Here is a 19,758-nt window from a genome sequence, read left to right as displayed (position 1 = left end):
CACTGACTCCCTACCTGCAGGAGTGCATGCAATCCTCCGGAAGGACCCAGCTTTTCCTGCCCAGTCAGGCCATTGATTGCTGTCTGGTTCTAAACAGCCAACCTGTCTCTGCTCCATCCCACTCAGCACCCTGTCTGCTTCCTGTTAGATGCGAGATTGGCTGCAAATTAAACTTGATGGGACTTGAGTAATTATGTTGACTTTTGAAAGAGCCTACAGATAAATACATGCTCAGCTATCTCAGCACATCAACTTTTCTATTGTGTTTCCCAAGGGCAGAGCGGGGCGAGGGTGGGGAGTACGAACAGTCAAGGGTCAGAGTGGTGGTGAAGGAGAGAGGGACTTCGTGCAGACTCCTGGGGTGTGGGCCCGACCTTCCACACACAGCACGAAGAATGCCGATGTCTGTGCCCTTTGACCCTTAGGCCACTTACCTTCGGAAAATAACCAGAGGTAGAGACCAAGGTTTGAACATGGGGTCATAAGGATGTACCCACCTGATCACAGGGACAGGCGAAGCAGTTGTGGTGTGAAAACGTGGTGGGCTACTGTTGTAAACAGGAAACTCCATCAAGACATTCACATTGGTAAAATGCTATAGAAGGAAAGGTGGGAATAGAAATGTGGGTGAAGATCGCTAATTTTTACCGCTACCGATTCCTGTCCCTGGACTATCCAATCCAGACTGGTGGGTGGAAAGACACCAGCAGGGGCAGAGTCTGGGCTGGGTTATGAAACATTTGGGTACTGTCTGTCTGTCTGTCTGTCTGTCTGTCTGTCTGTCTATCTATCTATCTATCTGTTTCTATTTTATGCATTTCTTTAGTGTGTGTGCATGTAAAAACATGTTGGTGTGTGGAGGCTAGGGGTCAATGCCCAAAGAACATCCATGACTAAAATATTGTTTCAAATCAGTGATAAGCCTGGGGGGTGCGCTCACATCCTGCCCACAGCCTGTCTCTGAGACACCGAGCTGGTACCTGCCTTAGAACATGCCATAACATGGTAACTGGTGCCATCAGTGTAGGCCCAGGTGCCATTAAAAGCCTCCCCTGTGCTCAGTTCAGGCTGCTGCCTCTGACAGTGGGTACTTCTTGAAGTGGGAAAGACAGGTGACCTGGACTCTTGTCATATACCCTGGGGTTGCCTGTGGGATTGGAGACCATGATGCCCCAAGGGGAAGAAGTTTTGCTGTGGCTTCTCTAAGGGCCACTATTATGCTACCCAGAGTGGGGTGCTGATCAACCATAGGCCTGGTCCCAGGAAGGTCAGAGTAGACCCAGCGGAGTCCACGGGACTCCTGTAGGCTCCAGAGACATGACAGTTGGCTCTCAGCCCTGCACTCCACAGTGAAGGCCTAGGGGTTCTGTATCTGGGTTGCTTTTATGTGCAGGAAGTATCTCATATGGGCCGGAGGGGGAGCAGCCAGTGCCTGCTGCTGATGCAAGGCCTGGCGTAGAGTCTCCCACATTCCCATCTGGAAATCAGATTCACTCACTCAACAGTATCGATTGGGGCCGTTACTAGGTTCATGTTATTGCAAATGAGTGACCACGAACATCCTTGTACGAGGCTCCCAGTGCTCATGTACAGGAGGCTCTTCTGGGTATGCTTTAGAAAGCAGAGCTGCTGCAGGATGAGGGCTCTGGCTGGTAGGCTTTACAAGACAATGCCAAATTAGTCTGAAAGAGCCAGTGTCTGTTTCCAGCAGACAATGGGGAAGAGTCCCCTCCTCCCCACCTAGCCCCGACCGACCACACTCTGCCCAGTCAGCAGGTGGATTCTTTTCCTGCTGCTCCATTTTGCACTTCCCTGATTGCTAATGAGGCTCCGCATATTCGCAAGTACTGATGAGCCATTCAGGCTTCTTCTTGAAACCCCAATTCAGAGATTCAAGTCCTTCGATTAGGGTCGTTCTGGAATCTTCATGTATTCAGAGTGGGACCATTTACTGCTAACATGTCAAAATAGCTGCTTCCACACCCTGTTTTATCTTGCCAGTTTCTCCACCGTGACACTGGATGAACCAAATCTCTTTGTGGGAAGGGAATCAAATTTACCCATCACTTCTTTCATGCTTAGCCTTTTTTTGGTGTTTTGTTTTGTTCTGATGAATACCTCCTGTCTTATTGAAGTCATCAAGAGAGTCTATATTTTTCTTCCAAAAGTGTAGAAATAAGAATCACATAAAGGGTGGTGGACACTCTGGGGAGGAGAAAGGACTGGTGGGAAGGGCCTAGACTCACGGAAAGGTCTTTTTAAAAATTTACATTTATGCTAGTGTGTGAGCATGTTCAAGAGTATACTATGCCATGCATTTGGAAGTCAGAAGATAGCTTGTGCAAGTCTGTTCTCCTCTACTATTTAGGAACTGGGAATTCAATTTGGGCCATCAGGCTTGGCAGTAGGTACCTTTGCCCACTGAGTCGTCTTGCCACCCACCATGGAAATGTCCTAAGTCTCAATCTGCAGCTCCCTGGGGTTTGCTCTGTGCTGCCGGCTTCACAGGGAAGGCAGTTTGATAGGTAACTGGATAGAGACATCCAAAACACCTTCTGTTGTATACGTGGAAACTGTGTATGGGAAACATTCAATGAGGTGTGGGCATCTCACCTGGCAGTGCTGCACACTCTTCCTGAAGTTTCTTTCTGTTCTAGAACCTACCAAAGGAATGGTTCACACCCATGGCTCCATCTAGCCTTCACAGTAGTCCCGAGTTTACCTCCTTTATACAGGAGAGGAAGCAGACGCCCAGAGACGTTAAGGAAGTCGCTCCAGTCTCACAGCTAAGAAGAGAGCCCGTGCCTGTGCCTCTTTGACACCTAACTCCTCTTCCTCACAGCCAGACTTGGTAAGTGCTGAGGTGGCTCTGTGCTCATCCTACCAACCCCAAGTCCGCTCTGTCCTACCACATGGGCAGACCTGCACCCCCCACTTCTGTGTCCCAGAGCAGACCTGATAGAGGCCTTCTTTAGGGACAGTGGAGGAGAAGCCTCTTTGGCCCTGACCCCAATTACCCTGAGAGAGAGAGACAGAGACAGAGACAGAGACAGAGAGAGACAGAGAGAGACAGAGAGACAGAGAGAGACAGAGACAGAGACACAGAGACAGAGACACAGAGACAGAGACAGAGAGGAGACAGAGACAGAGACAGAGAGACAGAGAGACAGAGACAGAGAGAGACAGAGACAGAGACAGAGAGACAGAGACAGAGACAGAGAGGAGACAGAGACAGAGAGACAGAGAGAGCTGGGGTGGGGAGCTCTCTGATTCCACTGGTCTTCACTCACTCCGTTGTGAGATGACGCATATGGAATTTAACACAAACACTCTCAGAAACACAGCACCCAGGTTACATGATGATTTTTAAGAATTTCTGAGGAGGCCAGACTAAGACATCAGTTGTAGGCTAGGCCTGGGGCTAGAGGAGGGGAAGAGCCTGGGGCTGGACTGCAAAATCAGCTTCAGTGATCAAACTGGAGGAGGAGGATGCAGAATAGGAAAAAGCCTCAGATGACATGGTGTGTGGCAGGCCCTAGATCCGAGGGACTTCCTCACACCATGGACTGACTGCAACCTCAGTATCTGGTGTGGTCCCTGGAATCTGAGGATTGACTCGAGGATGCCCAAGCCCTAGGATACTGGTATCTGAACACAGTAGGTTCACATTAGTGACACATTGTCAGTGCGACTATTCCCGAAACTCAAGCACCAGGAAGACACAGTGCCTGCAGTGCTCCACTAAGAGGGTGTGGCCTTGCATAAGTGACTGCCCGGTTTAAACTAAATTCTGGTCCCAGGTAGTCACAGTGCTGCCCAGTTTAGGGACCCAACATAGGATCATTCAAGGCAAGTGCTCAGCAAAGCTATTATTATAGAAACTAGTGGCTGAGTTACAAGTCACGTAGCTCTGCACACTTCTGCTCCCTCAGCCCCTTAAAAGACTCAGCCTTGACTGATGTGAGCAGTGTCTGGGACAGTGCTAGAGCTGGGCCTTCAGGAGAGGGAAGGGACAGGCCAGGCCAGGCCCCAGGGCTGTGGTGGGAAATGGGAAGGCCAGGCCCTGGGGCCCCACATGGTCTATAAGCTTTATTTCCTTTAGGTAGAGAACAGTGTCCCAGGGGCTGCCTCTGTCCCCTGTATCCCCTTTCTGTGCCGTTACTATAGCAGCCACCTCAGCTCCCAGTGAGGGGGAGTGCAAAATAGGTCAGATCAGTAATGAGGCCGCACGGTTCTGATCTGTCCCCTGATGGGATCTGGCTTCACAAGGCATCAGTTTCTCATCAGAGCGCTGTATCTGGACTCTGGATCAAAGGCCGGCTGCCTCTGAGCCCAGATGCTAAGCCCAGAAGATCTGTCAGTGGCTCAGGCCCAGGAGGTCTCTTCTTGATCCTCCTACAGTGAGTCATGCTACTGTGGAAGCAGCTAGTGCAGGGTCCCTGAAGACAGCACTCAGTACCCTGACTTAGCATGAGCCCAGGTCTCTGGAAAGGCCACAGGCTTTCATGAGGCTGAGACTCCATCTTGGCCTGGTTCTTGAGTCCTGTCCAGTGACGACTTATGGCCAATGAGAGGCTTTTCATCCCCACAAACCTGGGTTTGAATCCTGACTGTTGATCCACAGGTGAGAGTATTCTACTTCCTTTTGGGGAAAGTGAGGAATTATAGTTGCCTTGCCACAGTGAGGATGCGGACAGATCCCCTCAGTAACAGTGCCTACGAGGCAGAGGAAGTGATGGGGTGGGGAGGACACTCCTGCCCACAGTAGGGTGGGCAGGTTCCACTTCTATCTCTTGCCCTGTGACTGTAGGCTCTGTGGTAATTTGAAAGTAATTGGCTCCTATAACCTCATAGGGGGCGGCATTATTAGGAGGTGTGGCTTTGTTAGTGTAGGTGTGGCCTTGTTGGAGGAAGTGTGTCACTGTGGAGGCGGGACTTGAGGTCTCATATATGCTCAAGCTTCACCCAGTGTCTCAGATCACTTCCTGTTGCCTACAGGTCAAACTGTAGGAATTTCAGCTCCTCTTCAGAGTGACCTAGGATTTCTTCCTGGAGTCCCCTTCCTTCACAGTAGCCACACCTGTGGGAGTCTCTCTCGCTAACAGTGAGAACGAGGAGCTGACTCTCCTAGACGGATGCAGCTCAACTCCCTTCACCTCCAACCACTGACCACATTTTATTTTGTTCTAGATACTTGTAAAGGAATCCTTGTCAAGGAAGACATGATTCCTGCTGTGAGGAAAACCACACCCAAGTATGGAGGGAGGGTAGGGACTTTGAAGAAGCCATTGTCCCTTGGGTCCTGGAACTGAGACTGGCGTGCTGCCCATTGGACCCCAGGTCACACATGGGCAAGCTGGATTTACTGATGCCAGCCTAGGTCTGTGCAGCCTGGGAACTTCTGCCCACTCCCAGCCTCTGCCCACTCCCTGCAGCACACAGGGCCTCAGGCAGTTGGAGTCAGGCCAACCAGGGTGTTTGCTGTGCTACTGACTCTCCATGGTCCAAGTCTGTGGACTTTGAGTGTCCTGGAGCCCCAGCCCTCAACTCACGAACTGCTTAGGCTGACCGGGGGCAAGAACTCCTGATGCCTTCGAGGCCCCAGGACCACCACCTTCCCCCAGTGTTACAGGCCCTTCTTATAGGAACCAAATACCTTCACAGGGGCACAGCCCTACTCTAACCCAGAGGGCACAGTGAGTCAGACAGTGTGTGGTCTTGGGGACCCTGTAGCAGAGAAGGTGCCCCAGGGAAGGACAGACAGTCCAGGAATGACAGTGGCCTGATGCTTCTGGTCCCTAGGCTGTTGACACCGCAACTCAGGGAAACAGCAGAAAACTCTACTCAGCAAGGGACATGACCCAGAAGCCACAGTAGCTGAAGCAAGAGACTTTCAACAAGCAACCCTGAATCCGTGGACTTCATCCCCAGAGGCTTCTCATCCCATTTGACCCATTCAGCCTGTAGGGTCACATATGGGAAGGATTGAGGTGCATGAGAAAGGAGAGGCATGAGGCTGATGACTCCCAAGGACCCCACACTTTATTGCCAAGAAGAGCCTGATGCTTAGATGGGAGGTCTGGAACATTTATGTTCTCATAGGGAGCGTTTTGTGATCTGTCTGTCCCTCCCATGCTTGGGCTCTCAGACTCTGAGCTCCTTTGGTGAAGTCAAACATGCCCAAATGGAATCTTTGACTTGCAGAATGTGCATCACAGGCACGTTCAGAGACCCAGAGGACCAAAGAGCCTGGGGGTGACGGGATTGCCAGGAAGATGTGGAAGACTAGATTGGCCTGAGACAGGCAGAACAGAGACTAGGTGTCCTGGAATTGAAGTCTCATCCAGGCAGGGGCCCCAGTCATCTTGGCCTATGATGTAGAAGCCAGGGCCTGTACTTCAAAGATGGGAAGGTTACCATCCTGAGAGGGAGTCAGCCCTACTGTCCCTCTCTGCCAATATTGTGCCTCACATGGCCCTGCTCACACCTGCTCCTACCCCTTGTGTGTGTAAGCAGACAATGATCTGACCCCATCACAGTGGCCAAGTCCCTGGGTGAGCATAGGGACCAGCTGGACTCTTGGGCGGGGACACCTGTCTTCCTCTAGACTATAGAGCACAGCTTTAGCTCCACCCACCTCAGTTCACTACTGTGGGAGAGAGTACAGAGGCCAGATGCTGGGGGCACAGAGCAGGACTCCCCCTAGAGGAGGGGCTAAGAGAGACCAGCCAGGGAGTGAGGAGGATGGACCAATTGAGATCAAAGCAGAAATGGGGGCTTTCCTTGTCCTAGCCAGGAAGGAGCAATGTCCTTCTCTGGGGTCAAGAGAGTGTCTGAGGCCAAGTGTGGATAGACAGGCCTGGTGTGTGTGTGTGTGTGTGTGTGTGTGTGTGTGTGTGTGTGTGTGTGTGTGTGTGTGTGGTCAATCAGTCCCTCCACTGACCCTAGGGAGACTTCAGGCAGTTTGTTCTATGACTAGAGCCTTAGCTTGTCTCTCTGTGAAATGGGCTGCTGTAGCCTATCCTGTGATTGGTGCTAGGCACTGGTCCTGTGCTGGACTCACTGAGAACTCTCACTTCCTGCAGATGTGATACCTATCATGACAGACCATATCTATTCCCTCCCATCTTCCATCCTCGGTCTGGGAGGTCAAGGGGTCTCCAGACAGAAAGACGGGAAGGGTTGTCCCAGGTGAGGAACAACCCTTGCGAAGGCTTGGGGGCCAGAAGAGGCCTTCAGTGTTGGGAGGTAGCACACTGTTTGAGGGGTGTCTAGTGGTGGGGTGCAGCTACAGGGCTAGAGGGGGCAGTGGGGGCCTGGAGTGGGGTATCAGCAGCCTCCTGTGGAGACTCTTCCACCCTCAGCCTGGGAATGTGGTACAGCACCCTGCTTCCAGGGACTTCACCAGCCAGGGAGGGGCAGGAACGTTGAAATGCGTCAATAGGAGTCACTGGAAAGTCTATGGTACTTCTAGTCAAATCCTGGCCCTCACCGAGTGGAGAGGATTGATCTGAAACACAGCATGAATACATTGGGGTGACAGAGCATCTGCTGAGGTTTTATTCTGACACAGAGAGCAGGATTTTATTAGGTTGACTTCAAATGTCATCTGAGGAAGAAAGTATGAGGTCTGCGATGAGCCTGGGTCGTCACTGACCCTGTGCAGGTGTGGGAACCACACAGACACGTGAAGGGCTACTCTCTCCATCTTCTGTGAGTCGAGGCTGACGGTAGCTGCTTCAGGGGGTGGTGTCCCTTGAATGAAGGAGCAGGGCGGGGCCTCCAGCTCTCACCCTGCCCCCACAGGCTCCCTCAGCATCTCTCCCTGGGTGGCTGGCTCCCCTCTACCTCTATGATTTCTGCTTGAGTTCCCGCCCTGACTTCCCTCAATGACAGGCTGTGACCCTAAGTTGTAAGACAAATAAACCCTTTCCTCCCCCAAGTTGCTTTTAGCCAGAGTGTTTTCACTACTGCAACAGAAAGCAAAACAGGACAGACATGCATATGTTCAGACACACAATCTGCCAGAGGGACTTTAGTTCTAGAAGTTTCTAAAAGGTCCAGTTAGGGAGCTGGGCCAGGCACACTGCATTCATTATCTTATGTCTTGCAGGGAACCTTGACTGCTTAAAACCACCCATTTGGATTGCCTCAGTGTGCACTGTCAGGCCAATGCTGACTGCACCCCCCACCCCCTGCCCCCGGTGGCAGAAGCAGGGCCCTACGGTTGGCACTTCTGCCAGTCAAGGCTGTAGTCTCACTGGAAATCTCCCTGGGGAAGGAGCTGGCACTGAGCTTTGCGAATGTTGCTGCCTCATTTTCTTACAGACTGTTGGACTGGGGTCTCCAGGGTCTCGTTTCCTTGCTGGCTGCTGGCTAGAGGCCACCCCCATGTCTTTGATGTGTAGGCCAATTGCCTTGTAAAAACACCAAAGTCAGAATGCCCACCCAGGCAGCATGGCAGCAAGATTGAAGTTGCCATGCTTTGTAACCCAGTGTCAGACACGAGGCCCCGTTGTTTCTGCTGTCTGTTTCCTGAGACCAAGTCACTCAGTGAGGCACACTCAGGGGAGGAGGTGCTGCAGGCCAGGGTCAGAAGAGGCCCGCCTTGAATTCAGTCTCAAAATGTGGGCAGGTTGGTGCTCCTCTGTTTCTGGCTGTGTGGCCAGCGGGTTTCCACCACCTCTCTGAACCAAGTCTCTTCTTTCAGACGGTTGCTAATGATGTCTGTCTTACAAGGCCTGGGCAAGGAATAAGCAAATGGTGGGTGTGGTGGATACTAGGGCATGCTGTGACCTCAGGTCCGATTCCAGGCAAGCTGTTCAGGAGGTGGGGAGTTAGGGGATCGAGCTGTGGGAGTGACTGGCTCTGCTTGCAAAGGACTTCCCAGAAAAGATGGAGTCTGGGATTGGATGGTTGTGCAGGAGTTTCTCAGCAGGGGTGAGGGGAGGGAGGACGGAGAAAAGCAGGGGCATCAGAGTGTGTGGCGAGGGTGGGGGTAGGTGGGGAGGGGGATAGGATGGTGGCAGCCCAATTCAGAACCACTCTGCCTAGACTTTCCTTCAGGGGAAGGGGAGCTGAGTAAGGAGGTCGGGCTCTTTGAGGCAGCCTTTGGGCAACCATGATGTATGTGTGAGGAAGAAAGGGCTGGTCTTTCAGGTGACTACTGGTGTCACAGCGGGACGTTTGGCCCAGGAGAAGGGGTCTGTCAGTAAGATCCAGTACTCTAGGTCCCCAGGACTCTGGGGTAGAGATAAGCCCATTGTGGCTCAGCCTGGATGGGCACAGCCAGCACACAGCCTGAGGGGGCACTGCTGAGCCGGGTTCTATGCAGTTGTCAGGGGCTTGGGGGAAAGCGGTGGGGGGGGGGCACACAGGGACTTCACTGTGCCTGGGCAGGTGGGGACGATTCACCTGTCCGATCCTGGGTCTGTGTCATTGTGTCTGTGTCAGGCAGTGACAAGATAGTTCCCGGAGACAGCATCATTCTCCCTCTCCCTCATAGCCTCCTTCCCCTCCTTGCACTTCCTTGTCACCAACTGAAAGGGTTTCACTCCCTTTGGGGTTTCCTCAGTTTATGGCCATTAACTGCTGGATTGTGGGTTTGTGGAGTGCAGGGAACCCTGAGTCTGGATTCACTTTAATTGCTTCAGGGCAAGAGTGTCTGCTGGGACCCAGAAGGGTGGAGTTACTTGTGGGAGCCAGGAAGGGAGGGAGAGGTGAGGCAGGGAATGGAGAGAGGGAAAAGAGGAGGGACATGCAAATGAGTCAGGCAGAAGGAAGACCAAGCCCCCTCTCTACATCTTTCCCAGGCAACTGTCAGACATAGGGCCATTGTTAATGACAGGAATGGCATCCCAGGGAGGCACTGGGCTTTCTCCACCCCCCACTGAGCCACAGAACCTCCTCCAGGAGGTGAACTCACTGTGCTTTTTACAGGTGTTGAGGATACCATCTCAGATTTCCCAGCAGTCCCAGCAGCCTGGCTTCTGCACAGACCCCTCCTCTAAGGTGTTCTGGAAGGTCACCAGGATGCCACACAATGTAGTGAGGTGGGGACTGGACACAGACAAGCCCGGAGGACTTCCAAGTCCATCTTTCTACTGTCCAGGCCCCAGGGAGTAACTGTCCCTCTGAGCCTCAGTGCCTGTCTTAGTTAGGGTTCTATTGCTGCCAAGAGACACCACCACCATGGAAACTCATAAAGAAAAACATTCAACTGGGACTGGCTTGCATTTTCAGAGTTTTAGCCCATTATCTTCTTGGCAAGAAGCATGGCTGTGGACATGGTGTTGGAGAAGGAGCCAGCCGGGAGTTCTCCATCTTTATCCACAGGCAGCAGTGAGAGAACTGACTGGAGCTCCTGAGACCTCACAAGCCCACCCCAAACCCGGGCGCACTTTCTCTAACAAGGCCACACCTCCTAATAGTGCTACTCCTATGGACCAAGCATTCACACACGTGTCTATGGGGGCCATGCCTATTCAAACCACCACAGCGCCCTTTCCTATAAAGCAACATGGAAACTACTGTCACCTCGTGGGAGGTTGTGTGGTGACCAGGGAGAGGAGTGGGCACTCCCACCATGATGTTGCTCTGAGTGCAAAGGACAGAGATCTCTGCCGATCATCCCTTATCTGAAGCCAGAAATGTTTCGTGTTTTTATACTTTAGATTTAGGAATGTTTTCACACGCAGAGTAGGTGTTCAGTTTATGGGTCAGAGTCCTCCGACTCCACCACCAGAAACCTGGAATTTCTTCTGTACATTTGCAGAGACCCTGCCCTGGTGGTCCTTTTTTTTTTTTTCCCCAGAAACAGCATCAGAACCCTGGGACTCTGGAGGAAGAAGCAATTTTGTGGGCTTCTCAATCTCTCTCCACTTTTATCTCCCATCCATTTCATTATTGACTTCAGCAGCTTAATGCACTGGCTCGTCTCTGGGAAAGTTGGTGACAAAAACGACAGGAAACCAAGGTCTTGGTGCCCTCTGCTCCGTCTTTTATCCATCCAATTTCATGCAGCTGGAGCCCTGGCTGCCACACAGCTGGGGAAATGCTGGAACTGTATTCAGCCACAAGGTACAGGCAGGTAACAGATCTCTTGTCACCCACCTTCCGCCTTTCCTTGGGCTCCCAAGCTCCTGGGAAGGAGGAAGCATCCTTCAGGAGAACCTGTCTTCATTCCCTAGCTCTTCACAGCTGCCCCTAGGACATCATGAGGAGGCCCACCATGAGAGGACCACCATGAGAGGCCCACCATGAGAGGCCCACCATGAGAGGATCATCATGAGAGGACCACCATGAGAGGCCCACCATGAGAGGACCACCTCTCAGGAGGACCAGAGCCTGCTCTACAGGGCCATGCCAGAAAATAGTGGTTCCAGAACAACCATGTGGCAGGTAGCCTCGGGGCCAAGGAAATTCCTACTGTGTGTGTATGTGTGTGTGTGTGGGTGTGTGTGTGCACAGTAGGACTGTTTGGAGCATGCTAACGCATCACTTGCTATATATTTGAGAGCACTTCCTCTTGCAAACCTGCCCCGTCCTTTGTCAGCCCCTCTATTTCTGTCAGTGCTTAGTGTCCAGGTGGCTTGAGTTTTAACAAGCAATGTTCCCTGCCATTTCCTTTCTTCCATTCATTCTTGATCATTTTTGCTATTCCAGGACTTTCTTACTGTTAGTCAAGCAGGTGAAAAGTAAGGGTCTTGAAAAACAAGGCAGTCCTGTGGTCCAACCCTAGGGCTGCATCCCACAGGCCACTTCCCTCTTCAGGCCGTAGGGAGTGGGGGATGGAGGGTGGGGTCGGTAGGTGGGGGGTTGAAGGTTCACAGAATGACAGGGTTTGGGAAATGCATTATGCAAATACGAATCCTTTAATCAACATTGGGTCATTAAGACCCAACAGGTGCAGATCATCCTGACAATCTCAGTGTTTCTTCTTTTGTTTCTTTAAAAAATATCACATTTATTTGTGCGTACATTTGTGTGTGTGTGTGTACCCCATGAGAATATGCCTCAGCACAGTTTAGCACGTGAGAGAACAACTTGCAGGAGTTGGTTCTCTCCTTTCGTTGTGTGGGTTCCAGGGATCGAACCCCGGTTGTCAGGGTTAGCAGTAAGTGCCTTTGCCCTCTGAGCCATCTTGCCATCTCTGAGTGTTTCTTCTTTAGGAGAGAAATCCCCAGCAGAGAGGAAAGGGAGCGCCCACGCACAGAGCGGCCCACCCTTGCCACACCCATAGCAGATCAACAGACATTTTCTCCTTGGGGATTGTAAGGACTCTAGTTAGAAGTACTCCTTCTTTTAGAATGGTCATGATTTCCCCCTGTAGACGGCGTCTTTATTTCCGTACACTGATGGCAAGCCTAGTGAGCAAGTATGTTAAAAGCACTCTGGATTTTTGTGGACGCCTGGGTATTCCAAGCGGACGAGCTCTGCCTCCCCTTCTCCAGTTAACCTCTTTCGTTTCTTCTTCTGCTCCAGAGGGGCCTCTCATGCAGTAGCTACAGGGTGGTGACAGCTGCCATCCTTGCTTCCTTCCTGGTCCCAGAGGTGAGGCTTTTCACAGTTTGCCCCTTGCTTTTCTTTGCAGAATATCTCTTTCTCTCATTCCTAGCTTGCTGGGAGTTTGGCCGTGAATGGATGACAGTTTTGGTTAAACGCCTTTTCTGCACCCGTTCAGATGAGCATCTGTTTTTCAAAGACTCCCTCATGTGACAAATCACTTTCCTGAATACATTACTGCTCACCGTGTACCACATTCCCGGCAGAAGGAAGCCGCTGTGATCTATTACCTGATTCATTCAGTGCTGGGACTTTCAGCGCTGTTATAATTTTTTACATTAATTGAATAATTAATTTTACGTTAATTAATTGATAAAGTAATTGTAGTGTCGAGATTGAATCCAGGGCCTTGTGTGTGCTAGGCCAATACTCTAGCCCTTGAGCTATGTCCCCAGCCCTTCATGTTTATTTAAAAAATTTTTTATTCATGGGCTTGGAGCAATAGCTCTGTGGTTGAGAGCGCCTGCTGCTTCAGCAGAGGACTTGGGTTTGCATCCCAGAACCTACTTAACCGCTCACAACCATACACATGTGCACTCCTGCTGCCTCCAGAGCTGGCCGTCAAAGGATGTCTTTAGGGAGTTGATTCTCACCGTCCACCTTGCCGAGGTGTGGATTTTCTTGTTTCCATCACAGTGTTATGTGGTCCAGCTGGCCCATGAGCTTCTTCTGGGCCATCCGCCTGGTTCACACCGCCTCTTCCGGCCTTTTAAAATGACTTCTGGGGATAGACCTTGGCTCCTTAGACTTGTCTGGCTAGCACTGTCGCTTGTTGAACTGTCTCTTCTGCTTTGCCCTGGCCTGTTAAATTTTAAAAGGCGTTTTGTGTTCACATCTTTAAGTGAATCTGCTCTTTAGCTTTCTACTTCTGGTATGACCCAGGGTTCAAGGCTTTGTTAGTCTTAACAAACAGAGATGTCTTCAGAATTCCCATCACCAGGGTTTCTGAGAAGCTGGACAACCCTCTGCCAAAGCCTTATTGGTATATTTCTACAATCATTCCATTTCTTCGGTGCTTTTGAAATTTCTGAGAATCTTAAATTTTCTTTTGGGGTTGGTTTCCATAGTTACATTTTTATCCAGGATGCACTTGGCGAGTCTAAAATCAGGAGCTTAATGGCACAGAATTCTGCATTCTGTTTCCCTTTCTCCATCTCAAGTTTGGGGGTGACCTACCTTTTCCGTGGCATGTGTATTGTTTGTTCCCTCATCTGCCTTTTTTTTTAATGGCCTCTCCCCCTGTTTAATTTTGAGTTTGTTACACTGCATTTTTAATTTAACATATCTATGCCTCAGTTTCCCTGAATGATACTGAGGAAGACCACCACTAGAGTAAATGGCCTAAAAAGTTGAGAATTCGGGAGGTCAGAGCTGTGCACCAGGGCAGGTGTGGAGAGAAGTTTGGGAGGCCGGGAGCAGAACCTTGTGCTCCCAGGGTATGATGGGCAGAGGGGAAGAGAATTTTCTGTAGACTACGTGAAGGCCATAGACTTCCATTGATGCTTGAACAATGTTACTGGGACTTTCTGACCTTGGCAGCAGGGCAGGGGGAACAGACAAGGAGGACTTTTGGGGACTGCGGGTGAGGGACAAAGTATCAGCCAGCAAGACAGACCTCCTTGTTTGTCAGAGAACGCTCCGGTTCCAGTAAACACCTCTGCTGTGTCTCAGATAAAAAGCTGACATAGGTCTATCCCCCCACGACCGAGAGCTACCACAGTTTAAACTCTTTTTTAATTAAAAATAAACATGAAGGGCTGGGGATGTAGCTCAAGAGCTAGAGTGTTGGCTTAGCATGCATGAAGCCCTGGATTCAATCTCAGCACTACAATTACTTTATCAACTAATTAACGTCAGATGAATTATTTCAATTAACGTAAAAAATTAAACAGCACCGAAAATCCCAGCAGAGACTGAGGGAGAACAGCACAGATAGCCTGGGCACATCTGAAGCTCTGAGGGTCCTCTTCCTCAGCCAGGATCCCAGAGGGTCAGGAAAAGGAAGTGAGCAACTATATATATATGTATGTATGTATGTATGTATGTATGTATGTATGTATGTATATATATATCCACTTTCTAGCCTCTTATCAGTGGGGTCCTCCAACCTTGGTGAGCCCTGAGTTGGAATGGGTGGGTAGACTAGTGGTCAAGTCCAACTGTGTTTGAAAGTGGCAAGCAGAAGCAGGGCTAATTGCTGCTGTGGCATCTGTGGCTGTGGCGATGGTGGCTGCTGAAGGCAGAGTGCTTGTGCAGCTTCTCATGGTACTGAAACTAACCCAGACCTCAGCAAGGCCTCCAGTGTCATTTGCTGTCAGTTGGCTTTGAAAATCACCACTTCTGTCGCTCTCAGGGCCAAACAAGTTATTATTAGTCCCTCGCTCGCTTTGCCAGGTGACACCTCCGATGTGTGGGTCATGATGACAACGGTTGCCTAGGTTACTTTCAGGGAATCGGAGGCTACTTTTGTTGAAACTATTGACTTTTCATTTGTGGAGGTGACCTTTCGTGTTAGGAGGTAGAGCGCCACTCTTAGCCACCCACACTACCATTGTCTGAACAGAATGAGCCGCCAAGAGTGTGGGCAAGCTGGTCTCATCTCTAGTCCCTTTCCCCGAGACTTAAACCACTGGCTTCTTTCTCCCCTAAGTGGTCCTGAATCCTGTGCTTGGATAGCTGAGCTAAGCCTTGAGTCTTCCTCTCCATGCTTGGCTACCCTGTGAATAAACTCTCTTCTGCGAAACTTACATTTCAATGAGTAGTAAGCCACAGTTTGTGTTTTATGGTGTCCTTGGGAGTTCAGAGGAGGGTCCAGGGAAATTGGGGGTGTCCATTTGTGGGTTGTACTCACCCAAGTGGGTAAATGGATTGGTGACAAATTCACTGGATATTTTTAAGGAAAGATTAGGTTAGGGGACTCTCATTTCTCCCTCCCCAGGAACTTTGAGTAGCAGGGCCAAAATCTGAGAGCATGGTGATCAGCCCTGGAGGAGGGACCCAGACACCCAAACTGACAACTCTACTTGGCAGCAGGCTCTGGTAAATGCCAACAGTGATCAAACACAAGAACATGGCAATGGCTTCATGTCTGTGGTGGTAGGGTTAACTGTCAATTTGACACAGCCTAGAATCACCTCTGTAGACAGTCTCAGTGAAGGCTATCTAGATCAGACTGACCTGGGGAATTATCTTGATAGCATTAAGGTGGGACAATCAATCCACTGTGGGTGACACAATTCCCTAAACAGGGGGTCCTGCATCGTGTACGAATGGAGAAATCAAGCGGCGCACACTCCTGCACCCTGCCTCCATTACCTAGTTCCTCAAGTCCAGTGCATACTTGCATGCATAGGGACACCAGAAGCACCAGCCCTCCCCTCCCCCTTTGTGGGAAGCAGCTTTACTGTGGAACACAGTGGAAGTAGCTGCTTTGCTTCCTGTCCCACCCCTTCAAACCCTTCCCTACCCTTCATGTATCTGTAACACAGATTATTACATCAAGGGTTAATCTTCCTCAGGACTCTGTCCTCACCTAAATTATTATTATTATTTTAATTTGGCACACCTCAATGCTTTCTTTTTGCCCTGCAAGGTCCATAGGTAGAGTCCTGTAGCAAGTGCTACTGGAATTGATAAATGTATTCTTTTAAAGTTAACATGCAAAGTAATAGGTTTCATCTTGGCCTTGTACTCTGTTTCCACCCCCAACTGTTTCCCCTGTGCCCTCCTCCTGGCTGGTTCCCTTCTTCCCCACAGAAGTCCCCTATCCTGCTTTCATGTCACATACACTCCATTACCCTCTCTTTCTCCCTCCCCTCTAAGATTTCTCCCTCCCATCTCAGAAGCCCCTTTCCTTTCCTTTTCTTTTTTTCTTTTTTTTTTGGTTTTTACGAGACAGGGTTTCTCTGTATTGTTTTGGAAGCTGTCAGTCCAGCCTGGCCTTGAACTCACAGAGATCCACCTGCCACTGCCTCCCGGGTGCTGAGATTAAAGGCGTGTGCCACCACCACTGCCCGGCCAGAAGCCCCTTTCTAGTTTCATGCCCTATACAGGTATGTACACAGGCACATGTCTACCCATTTTAATTTTTTTTAGAAAGGGCTTCATTATGTAGTCCTAGCTATCCTGGAACTTAATATATAGACCAGGTCACTGAAATTTGTGGCAATCCTCCTACTTCTGCTTTTTGAGTGTAAGAATTATAGGTGTGTTTCACCATGCCTGATGTACTACATATATGTTCTTTTCCTTAAATTTTGGATTGGTGTCTGAGATAAACAGTATTTGTCTAAGTCTGGCTTATTTGGCTTAACCTTTAGTTCCAATCATTTTCCTGCAAGTGTTATTCTTCCATTTTTCTCTATTGCTTAATAAAACTCCATCGGGACATGACTCTTATAGGAGAGTTTTGGCCCTAAGAATCCTGTCCTTCACCTGCTCTTCCTTTGGGCAGGCAATTTGACCTTTGAGCTGTTTCAATAGTCATTCACAGAGTATGTTTGTAGTCAGACCTCACTCAGTCTTTCCAGGCTGGCTTCTTTTGGGTACCATACAGGCTGCAGATTCAGCCACATTCTGTCATGGCTTGATAGAGCATTTCTTTTCATCACTGTGTAATATTCCACTGTAAGCATATGCTACAGTTTGCTCATCCATTTACTTAATGTAGGGACAGATTAGTTGTTTCTGGATTTGGGAGATTATAAGTAAAGTGACTATAAATACACACAGATAGACTCTTATGTAGACAGAGGTTTTGAAGTCATTTGAGTGACTACCTAGAGTTGTGATTGACAGTCCATGCTATAGTCCTGACAGTGTCTGAAGCCACTTCACATTCCCACCGGTGTGAGTGACAGTTCTTGTGCCCTGTACCCTGCAGCAAGGGCTTGTTATCAGCTGCTTCTTTAAACAAAACAAGAATCTTTTTTAAAGTTAAAAAAAATGTGTGGGTTTGTGCATGTGAGTGCATTGCCCTCAGTGGGCATAAGAGGGCACCAGGATCCTCTTGAGCTGGGGTCGGTAAGAGCTACTCAACATAGGTGCTGAGAACCAAACCCAGGTCCTTTGTGAGAGCAGCAAGAGCTTTTAACTTCTGAGGCAGCTCCCAGCTTGTATACATTATTTGTCATCAGACTACAATGGGGTCTCATCCTTGCTTTGGTTTTGATCCCCCTGTCAGAGAGCATATTCATTTTCCATTTATCTTCTCTGGTGAGGTGTGTTTTTTGCTGATGTTTTCAGTGGAAATTTTTCTTACCGTTTGATTTTAAGAGTTACTTGTGTAGGGCATAAGGTATGAGCCCCCTTCTAGGTTTGAAAACTCACCAAAACCCACCAGTCCCTGAGCTTGAAAACCCACCAATCCCCACCCTGGAAATCTCTACTCTGGAAAACTCTGTCCCCCAAGAAGCCCTGTATAAAGCCTGCCTCCTGCTCAGTTCTCGGCTGCTTCTTGCCAGAGCAGAGACAGCCCCTCTCTTCTGTGTCCCTTCCAATAAATCTTTGTGTGAGATTTGTTGTGTGGTGTGACTTTGTGGTATTCCTTAGCTCCTGACAGCCAGGATTTGTTTCTTCTCAGGACTGCAACACTTTAATCCAGGAAACCTTCCCCCTCAGAGATGCAACACTTACAACTTGTGCATCTTGATAACAGTAACAGTACTTTTTCAGGTGTGGTTGGTGAATATTTTCTCCCCAGCCAATTGGCTTATATGCTGATTCTCTTAACCACGTTCAGAGAGCAGCAAAATGTAATTTTAGTAAAGCCCACCGTCAATTGATTTTCCTTTCATGAATCAGGCTTTTAATCTTGCATATAAAACTTACTACCAGGAGCTGGGCAGATGGCTTAGTTAGTAAAGGGCTTGTCACAAATGCTTGAGTTTATGTCTTCTAAACCCACAGGAAAAGCTGGGTGCAGTGGGACATATCTGTGACCCCAGTGCTAGGCGTCAACAGGACTTGCTGGCCAGACAATCTTGCTAAGAAGATGAGCTCTGTCCAGAGAGACCCTACATGAAAAAATAAGGACACCTGATGTCGCCTCTGGCTTCCACCTGCACACCTACATATATGTACACACATCAGCATCACACACACACACACACACACCCACACACACACACCACACAAATGTATACAAGCACACGTGCACAAACACCAACTCATCATCAAAGGCAAAGCCTCCTATGTTTTCTACCGAAACTTTTGTGGTTTGGGTTTAGTTGTTTTTTTTTTTTTGAGGCTATTGTGAGATGTGTCCAGGTTCATTTTAAAGATGTGGTTTTTCAGTCACCTCAGCACCATTTTCCACACAGACTGTCCTTTGTCAGTTGAAGCATATCGGTTCTCTGCTGAGTGTGAGATGAAAATAGGAAGCATTTACTGTGCAGGTTGGGGGTTCTTTTTGCAGTTCAGGAATCAGTCCCTGATTGTCCCGGGTCAAGTCCTTGCAAGTTAAGGTTTCTATTTGTATTTAAGAATAAGTTCCTGATTCTTAGATCTGTTGTAAACCGACAAACACATTTTTCAACCTACACTAAACTTGCGACCCCATTCACATGACGTATCCCCTTATCCTTGTTCCTTTCCTTTCGTGTTATCTTTCTAACAATGTATAACAGCCAACACCTTACCTCCACTATGAAAAGCACCTCAAGAGGCCATCATGGACTGCTCTCTCAAAGTTCAACCCAGGGTGAGACAGCCAGCTGGTCAGTCCTGGGTACACTCAAAACACAGCTTGCCTTAATTGGACAATCATGGATTTGGCATTTTTCTCGTCAATGTTCTACTGAGAATTTCCTGAGTCTTCACCTCTGTCTTCTTGGGCTCTTCTGGATGTAAGAAAATATGTTAGGTAGTCTGAGACACCCTCCGATTCTTATAGACTGTGGTCTGCCTAATCACACAGAGCTGCCTCCTTTTGCATTCCAGGTGGGAAAGCACCATGGAAGTCATCTTCGAGTGCATCTGCTCCTTCCTGTGGCCACGTCCAGTCTATCGACCACGCTTTGACCACGCTTCTTTTATGACCCCTTTTCATTGCTGGCCTTTCCTTTGGCTCCTCTGAGTGTCCATCTCCTGAACCGACAGCCATTTGCTCTCACCTGCTTCTCCCTGGAACCCTCAACACATTCATCGTAGTTGTTTAAGATTCTCTGATCTACGTTGTCTCTGAGCCTGGTTCTT

General features: G+C 49.4%; 1 long non-coding RNA gene across 1 annotated transcript; it reads right to left on the bottom strand.

The window, feature by feature from the left end:
- Window positions 1-7,537: 7,537 nt before the first annotated feature.
- On the bottom strand, window positions 7,538-10,128 carry LOC121143894. The gene is made up of 2 exons (XR_005881185.1): window positions 9,926-10,128; window positions 7,538-8,741 (listed from the first exon to the last, which is right to left on the bottom strand). It is a non-coding gene; the product is annotated as an uncharacterized LOC121143894 (long non-coding RNA).
- Between the last annotated feature and the right edge of the window lie 9,630 nt (window positions 10,129-19,758).

Source organism: Mesocricetus auratus, unplaced genomic scaffold (assembly GCF_017639785.1).
Source record: "Mesocricetus auratus isolate SY011 unplaced genomic scaffold, BCM_Maur_2.0 Super-Scaffold_100014, whole genome shotgun sequence".
NCBI classification, from domain to species: domain Eukaryota; kingdom Metazoa; phylum Chordata; class Mammalia; order Rodentia; family Cricetidae; genus Mesocricetus; species Mesocricetus auratus.
Note: the sequence above shows the minus strand (reverse complement) of the source record. Positions and strands in the feature narration are given on the sequence as shown.